Source organism: Nicotiana tabacum, chromosome 12 (genome assembly GCF_000715075.1).
Source record: "Nicotiana tabacum cultivar K326 chromosome 12, ASM71507v2, whole genome shotgun sequence".
Lineage (NCBI taxonomy): Eukaryota > Viridiplantae > Streptophyta > Magnoliopsida > Solanales > Solanaceae > Nicotiana > Nicotiana tabacum.
In genome coordinates this window covers 92,160,825-92,169,886 of record NC_134091.1, presented here as the reverse complement: position 1 = coordinate 92,169,886, position 9,062 = coordinate 92,160,825, and the positions used below count along the sequence as shown (strand labels likewise).

Below are 9,062 nucleotides of genomic sequence, written 5' to 3'. Positions count from 1 at the left end.
AAAAACATTCGAAACAAACCCATAATATAAGCTAGCATTCTTATAGTTGTATCAGAATATACACTTCTGCAGAATAATATCAGAAACAAACCAAAATTTCTCATAAAATAGACACTTCTGCCCAACAATATCATAAAATAGGCTAGCATTTTTATAGTTGTATTAGAATATAAACCAAGATCTCTCCCAGGTATTTTATTAAATACATTATGTGCCTCATAAAAGAAGGTATTTTATCAACCTGCACTAAGTCAACAGATTATGAAATCATTATTCAAAGAATAGTGAACCAAATACTATTATTAAGTTACCTTCTAAACCATCATTTTTTGCCCACTTTTCTTAAAGATAGACATCTCACCATTTGACACGGAACCATCATCATTTCTAGCTGGTTTATTGAATTTGGTTGAGATATTCTTTAAGTATCGTGAGCAAAATATGATTCTTTCTGTTACCCAATAACCTTCTGCAATCGAACCTTCAGGACGAGCATTGTTGCGGACATATGACTTTTATGTTCGCAAATACCTATATCCAAATGATTCATTAATAAAATATATCATTTAAAAATATGGCATTTTTATTATACAACACATTACCTCTCAAAAGGATACATCCATCAAAATTGAGTTGGTCCACCAAGCTTTGCCTCTCTTGCCAAGTGAATTGGTAAATGAACCATGACATCAAAGAACGGCGAAGGAAAAACAATTTCAAGTTTGCATAATGTGCATGCACATTCAGCCTCCAGGATATCAAGACCTTCAATTGTCAAGGACTTAGAGCATACATTTTTGAAACATTTGCCTAGATCTATAATTGGTTCACACACTGCCTTAGGCAACAAACCACGTATTGCAACTGAGAGAATGTCTTGCAATAATACATGGTGATCATGACTTTTTAATCCATAAATTATTTTTCAAGTACGTTGACACACCTTGAAATGTTTGATGAAAAGGCATCAGGAACCTTCAAATTAGCCAAGAAATTGCATAACTTCAACTTCTCTTCTGAGGACAATGCATAACATGCTGCATGTAATAATACATTATCCCCATCCTCAATCGGATGCAACTCTTGCCTAATACCAAGGTCTACTTTTTAGTGTGTCCTTTGTCTTTCCAACTATATTCATCACGGTTGATATAATATTATCAGACACATTTCTCTCTATGTGCATTATATCAAGGATATACCGTAACAAAAGAGTACTCCAATAAGGCAATTGAAAAAAAATACTTTTTTTCCTCCAATTGTAAGCACTTTTTGGAAAATTACGTTCACATATTTTTTTCTTTCCATAACTAATATTTCCCAAGCCTTGTAATTGTATAAGTGCTTCATCGCCTGTTAAAGGATTAGGTGCAACCACATTTTCTACATTCCCATCAAATTTTCTCCTATTTCAGCGCCATGGATGATCTATTGGAAGAAAGCGACGATGGCTCATATAACATAACTTATTATGTAAAGAAACTAATTTTGTGTCTTTGTGGAAACAACGGCATGCAAGCTTGCCTTTCTTGACCATCCTGAAAGGTTTCCATACGCAGGAAAGTCATTAATCGTCCACATGATAGCTGCACGCATCTTAAAATTAGATTTTGAGTATGTATCATAAGTTTCCACTCCATCCCATAATTTTTTTAACTCTTCAATCATTGGTTGTAAGTATACATCTATATCATTACCTGGACACTTGGGTCTTGGAATAAGAAGTGTCGTCGTAAAATATGAATCCTTTATGCAATCCCATAGTAGCAAATTATATGTAGTTAGTATGACTAGCCAAATACTATATTTGGCACTCATGTTACCAAAAGGTTGAAACCTGTCACTTGCTAAACCTAATCGAACATTTCTTAATTCAGCTGAAAAGGTGGGATGTCGCTCATCAAAGGATTTTCAGGAAATGGAGTCAGACGGATGTCGCAAGACACCATCATCAATATTTTTCTTCTTGTGCCACCTCATCATTTTTGCTGTCTCTTTTGCCATGTACAATCTCTGAAGCCTTAGTTTGATTGGAAAATGTCGCAATACTTTACAAGCTACTTTCTTCCCTTTTTGTTTGTCTGACTTCCATCTAGACTTATCACACTTAGGACATGATTGAGCATTGGCATAATCATGCCAATATAAAATATAATCATTCAGACATGCATCTATTTTGTTGTACCCCAAGCCTAGGTCACGAAGAACTTTCTTCGCTTCATAGAAGAAATTTGGTACAAATGACCCCTCCGGACAACTTCTTTCAAAAAGCTCAACAATTCATCCATCGATTTGTTGCTCCAATGGTTAAGGCACTTCAAGTAAAGTAGTTTAACAACAAAAGACAACTTTGAGACTTTACTACAACCAGGATAAAGTTCTATTTGAGCATCTTCTAATAATTTGTAGAACTTTATTGCATGTATATTTGGCTCTTCATTGTCTTCTGAAAAACTATTAATATCCGCCACATTAGAGTATCCATAAGCATCGTGAATCATTTCCGTAATATTATCCTCTGCAATGCTATCATCTCCTACTTTATCATTGCATGCTACATTAGAATTTTCAACTCTAACTAATACTTTTCTATGCAAGTCCCACACTTTATAAGAATTCCAAAAACCCTTCTTCAATAAGACTCCTCTTACATCGGTCCTTAACTTGAACACAGTGTTCATACACCATTTACAAGGACAGCGAATCATAGTGCTCACCCTTGGTTGGTTGAATGCCCAACTAAGAAAGTCGTCTACTCCATCTCTGTATCTTTGGTCTCCTATATTCCTAAGATTTAACCCACTTTTATCCATTCCTATTTTCTAGGATAAAAAGCAATCAATTAATTAACTAAAAGTGAAGTACAACAACAACAACATATCAATAAGAACATAACTTGAAAAGATGATCAAATCAAATCACCCATAAAAAAATTAGCATTGCAACAACAACTTTTTCCTATTAAAAATAGGATCTCAATAGAAACAGTGCATCCAACGAAAATACAGTAATACTATACTAGTAAAAGAGGGAAATGCTTATTGTCCAACATGGTTACTTTTTCATAAAATATCCCAATTCCATAGAATCCAATCAATGTAGACATCTATTAATAAAATTAAGCCATTTTTGTACCACATACTTTTAAAATGAGAAACTAAAGTTTTATAAATTACAAAATACCAAGCACTAAGATAATGCTCAGTACATAAAGGGTATTCTCCCAGATGTTAATACAAATTCTCATCCATTCAAATAATGCAGCAGACTAGTTTTAACGACCCGGCCGGTCATTTTGAGAGTAATAACCTCGATCCCCTATTAACTGCTTTCCCTGTATCTTTTTCTGCTTATGTGACTTGTCGGGAGGTTTTGTTTTTGGTTTCAGAGTATTTTGGGATACTTAGTCCCTAAACGGAAGTTTAAGCCTTAGGATTTTGACCGTAGTCGGAACAGTATGAAGACAACTCCGGAATGAAGATTTATCGATTCTGTTAGCTCCGTTGGGTGATTTTGGACATAGAAGCGTATCCGGACTATGAATTTGAGGTCATTAGCTTATTTAGGCTTGAGATTGCGAAAGTCAAATTTTTGGAGATTTTGACCGGTAGTGGACTTTTGATATCATGGTCGGATTCTGATTTCGGAAGTTGGAGTAGGTCCGTAATGTTGAATTTGACTTGTGTACAAAATTTGAGGTCAATCGGACGTGGTTTGATAAGTTTCGGCATCGATTGTAGAAATTTAAAGTTTCAAGTTCATTTGTTTTTAGAGCAAATTATACTACTAGGCGGTCTGCCCAGTAGCTAATTTATTAATAGTAAAAGCAAAACCACAAAGGAAGAGTACAAGTAAGGGGGCAAAAGCTACATTAGTGTTGCCTCTAATAGCAAATATATACTGAGCTAGACCTTACCTTACAATTCCTATTGGGGCATGAACAACCTCATCTTTTAGCAAGCATGTAAAAAATAAGAATTCGAAAGTAGTAAATACTCTATGATCATCATAGAGTTTGTAACACACTCTATGATGATATTACATATGATAATGCTTAGAAAAATAATAAAATAAAACAAGGTGGAAATTGGATTCTTGCCCCTCATTCATGATACTTGTGAGTTCTTCAAATTGTAGCTCCTTAAAATACTCTTCAGCAATCTTCAATAAATCTTCATAATTTCTCATTTCTTCTTCGATCAATTGGACTTTGTAGATGTGGTCGGGGCTGCCCCCTTTCGCTTTTCATCTCTCATTAGGAGTATCCTAAGTGTTACTCCTTTATTCACTTTACCATCCCAACTATTCTCCATTGTGTGTGTCTTATTCTTTTTTTCACTATGCATAGGAGATAAATCTCCACATCTTGCCGCCTCAGCTCGGCAATAATCAAGCAAATCTTCTTCCTCACCTTCTTCCCAAATTTCAACACGTAAGTTGTTCTCTAGTTGTTGAATAGCACATTTCTTTGCAACCATATCTAACGGTTCATGCCTCTTTACAACCATGGCAACATTAGAGGACTTAGGAGCCTGCTAATCGTTCAGCTTCACTGTTTCAGCATGGTGCACCTGCTGCAATTTCTTCTTCTTCTCTGTTAATGCATTTGATGTTGGAGATATTCTAGTGATTGGTATATTTGGTGAACCAACTGAATGCAATGATTCCTCATGACAATCTTCATCTTCAGTACCATTGAAATCACTGAAATCGTCATCTTCATCTTCTTCAAATTGGTCAGCCCAAGTTTTAAGCCTTGGCAAAATTTGATCTACAATTTGATTCTCTTGTCGACTTGTTTTTTCAGTGGTCACCTCCCTAAAGACTTGACTTATCTCCCTAATTACTTCATAATTATTTCCTCTAGATAGTAGAGGCTGCCCAAAACCATCACTATGCTCACCAAACGACTCGAAATATTGGGAAAGGAACGTCTTGTGCCAAGGTATTCAAAATGATAAATGGTTGTTTGATCATAGGATTCATCATAGCAAGCTGAGATTCTTTTATTATTCTAGTCACCTCCGGATTGGATATATGCATTATTGGAACAGCTACATGTTCATTTGTAGCAGATTTCAAAAGCGCATCAAAGGAATTCGAGCAAAATTCTTTTGGGATAGTAATTCGACCACTTGGAACAATTACTGTTTGCTGCTGTTTTTGTAGATTTGGAGATGTATTTTGATTAGCAGAAGATCGAACCACCATTTTCCAATCTTCCCCAGTTGATTTCCTTGCTATTCCATCGTCCTTAGACTTAACATCCTTTGATCCAGTAATATGTCCAGCAGTTTCCCCGTTACTGCTGAAATTTTTAGCTTGCAAACCAATATCACGATCCTCCTTGTCACCTTTAGGTTCAACAACTGCTTGTGTATCTTCCTTATGCACAACCTGCTCAATCTCATTCATAGAATGCTCGACATCACACAACACTGTCGATGAGACAAACTGATTGTTAAGGGCTGGAGTTTACTTCTTGGTAGGTGATCTATTTCCCCTTGTCCATTTCTTACTCCTTGTATCTAATTTTCTTGGAGCTGTAGCCGATTGTCTTGGAGTATGATGTACCTGCCCAGTGTTTTTAGCTTTTGAATGAATTGTCGTAGTCTGATCCTCATTATTTTCCATGTAAGCAGTAGGTTTGAAAACCCCAGCTGCTGCATGATCCTTTCCAGCAGATTCTTGAAGTTGTATAGCCTCTATATTGACCCCTTTAGACTCTGTGGAAGTTGCATATTGTAATGCCTCAACATCCAATGTAGCAGCAGGTTTAATAACCCCAGTGATATCTCGAACACTAGGTGGTTCCGCTGCAGCAGTATCCCCCAGCTTTGAAATAACCGCCTCACTACTCAATGCGTTAGGAATTGTAGATGCTGCATATTCTAATTCCATAACATCTACATGATCAACATTAGTTGTTGCCCTCAAACGAACAACACCTTCAGGCTAAAAATTAGAAACCTAAAATTTAACATCTTTTACACTCTTTCCAGGTGAATTAGTTTGTGCATGATTCTTAGGATTATGTACTTGGTCAGATACAATAACTGCACTACTGTCCAACAGCTACTGAAGCTGCCCAGTTTCAATAGTTGAACCTTTAAGAACTCCAGATGAGCATTGATCAACCACAGCGTCGCACAACCTAGGCAATATTGAACTAGTTGATGGATCCACATTTGCATTCGAAGTCACAGCACATTCCACATTTCGTTGTTTATCACATTTTAATTCTTGCCCAATTCTGTTGATTTTTATTCCTTGCGCCACCGTAGCCAAAGCTCGATCAACTGGTATCTCGTCAAATTTAGAATTCTGCTCAATCATTTTTCCAGCAACTGCGACATCCAACTCCCCTTTTCCACAGTCTTACACTGTATCCATTTGTTGATTTGTACTAGCTATCACTTGAAACATCACTTGTTCCACTAGAACTCCAGCATTTGGAAAAATTGAACCATTATTTGTTATTGATTCCAAGCACGTTCCTCTAGCAATCATCTTCTCTATTCCTTTCTCTTTTCCATCTTTTAATTTCTGTAAGCTAGTTTGTCCATGTCCGTGCCCTGCTTCATCAGTTTTTTGGCCACTAACTGGACCCTTAGTAACAGCGTTCGAAACTCGATCAAAAACTGCAGTTGAATCAACCTTCAATTCCTTAGCAATCCTAGAAATATCTGCTACGGCTGGAACTGTTACAGCACCAGTAACAGCTGCTAAATGTTCAGCATTACCTTCATTAGCAATTCCATTTTGTTTAGCCAATTTGGCATTCAAAATCTCCCTCGCATCACCCTAATATTTTTCAATATCAGTGCACATAATCTCTGCATCTTCTTGTGAATGTGTTGCATGTTTTCTCAGTAGTAAACGACAGTCATCCTCACCATGCCCTTGATGCTTACAAAAAGTGCAAAAATGAGGCAAGTTATCATAAACAAACTTTTGAACATGTTCAAACACCTGCCCTGTTTTTCATTCAACAATTTTATCCGCAATTGTTGCGGCAGATTACCTAGCAGATCAAGTTCTACCTTAACCCTTGTTGTGCCGGGTCTGAACTTCTCTTGGGTTGCTTTATCAATTGCAATTGGTTTACCCGCCGCTGAAGCAATGGACAACAATGACTGCTTTGCAAATAACATAGGAGGCAGGCTAGGAAACGATATCCACACAAAAGCTTTGCTCATCTCCTCTTTAGCTTTAAAACCAATGGTCCATGAAAAAATTCTAAACTGTAATTCTTATGCTTTGATTGTTAAATAATTAAAAGATTTTGCAGCAGCAATAACATAATTGTCATGTCTATCAAACCTTACCAAGATATGTCTTCTTGCGAGCCATCCAATGAGGCAGCGACCTTGCGTTCCAAATTGTATATGCAACAATTTTCTGAGTTCTTGCATATCATATTGCTCTTGCGAAAATTTGATTACCAGGGCTTGATGTAGTCCTTCATCCTTAACAAATTGAGTTACTTCCTCCATTGTAAATTTAATTGTGGCTTCCCCATGGACAAACTCCACTCTTTTTAGTTCGATTCTTGCCGAATTTTGTTCTGATTTGTTGGATTCCAGTTGCGCTGCATATGAGGTTGATGGATTATTGTTTTTTATTGTCTCTACCACAACATTAAGCTGGGGAGAGATGGTGGCAGTCATGGCTGCGCTAGTCCCCCATAATCTGTCGCCCTTCAATTGTATAAACTAGGGTTTACAATTTGGGATTAGTTTCAAGTTCATTAAGTTTGGATTGGAGGATTTTTTTTTATAGGAACAAACTTCTAATTAGAATCTCTATGTTTTGGAAGTTACTCTTTTCTACAATGCCGATTATATTCAGCACAAATGTAATATTTGAGGAGGTAAGGTTACCTATGTCCCCCTCCTACATGTACGCTTTTTTAGTCCCTTAATAAACAAGGTAGGGGTCAATGCCTAACCCCCATCACCATGGGAGGTGAAATCCTGGGTGAATGGAGTTTAATTTATAAAAAATAAAAATAAAAATAAAATAAAATAAAAACCTCCAATCCAAACTTAAGTTTCAAGTTCATTAAGTTTGGATTTGAGGGTTTATTTTTTTAAAATTAAACCTCATTCACCCAGGCTTTCACCTCCCATGGTGATGGAGGGTTAGGCATTGACCCCTACCTTATTTATTAAGGGACTAAAAAAGCATACATGTAGGGGGGAGGGGACATAGGTAACCTTACCTCCTCAAAAATTACATTTGTGCTGAATATAATCAGCATGGTAGAAAAGAGTAACTTCCACAACATAGAGATTCTAATTAGAAGTTTGTTCCTACCAACACATAATTGCTTTCCTAGTGCTAGACTAAGGGAAGGAGTAAATGGTAGTAAGAGTCCTTTACGGAAGATGTTAAAACTTATCAAAAGATCCCTTTGCATTACAAAAATTCTTGGAACCTCATGTGTCATAAAGAACTGCAGAAAGATTATGCTAATCATCATAAATAAAGAGTCATCTGACATTTGAGTTTCTTCTCTTAGCCTGCCTAATTTTGAAGCTAGGCACCTCCATTTGATCCATCATGAAACATCCTCTGGCTTCCCTAGGAAGTTCTGATAAGCTTGAGAAGATCGCCTCATTATGTTGTTGAAGTTTGCTACCAAACTTAGCTAGAGCATCTGCTACAGAGTTAGCTTCTCTATAGCAGTGTTGTACTGTAACTTGGAGGGATTGAATCATGCCTTGCATGTCTTTGATTTGATGATAGAGTTTCCACGGAATGCTATTATGTCCTTGGATCATACTGACCACTAATTGAGAATCCAACTCCAAAATAATATTCCTGTAATTATTAGCAATACACCAAGAAATAGCAAAAGAATTTGCCGACACAGCTAGATTGGAGGGTGATTCATGTTTTTGTTATTGTTTGACGTGTTTTGAGGGCTCGACTAAGTTCGTATGGTATTTTAGGACTGGTAGGTATGTTTGGTCGAGGTCCCGGGGGGACCTCAGGTTGATTTCGGGTGGTTAACGGATCATTTTTGGACTTATGCAAATTGTTGAAGTTGCTGGTTT

General features: G+C 36.8%; 1 long non-coding RNA gene across 1 annotated transcript; it reads right to left on the bottom strand.

Moving 5' to 3' along the window:
- Positions 1 to 3,650: 3,650 nt before the first annotated feature.
- Positions 3,651 to 7,872, bottom strand: LOC142166906 (uncharacterized). Its single transcript, XR_012697408.1, has 2 exons — positions 7,329 to 7,872; positions 3,651 to 7,210 (listed from the first exon to the last, which is right to left on the bottom strand). It is a non-coding gene; the product is annotated as an uncharacterized LOC142166906 (long non-coding RNA).
- Positions 7,873 to 9,062: the final 1,190 nt, after the last annotated feature.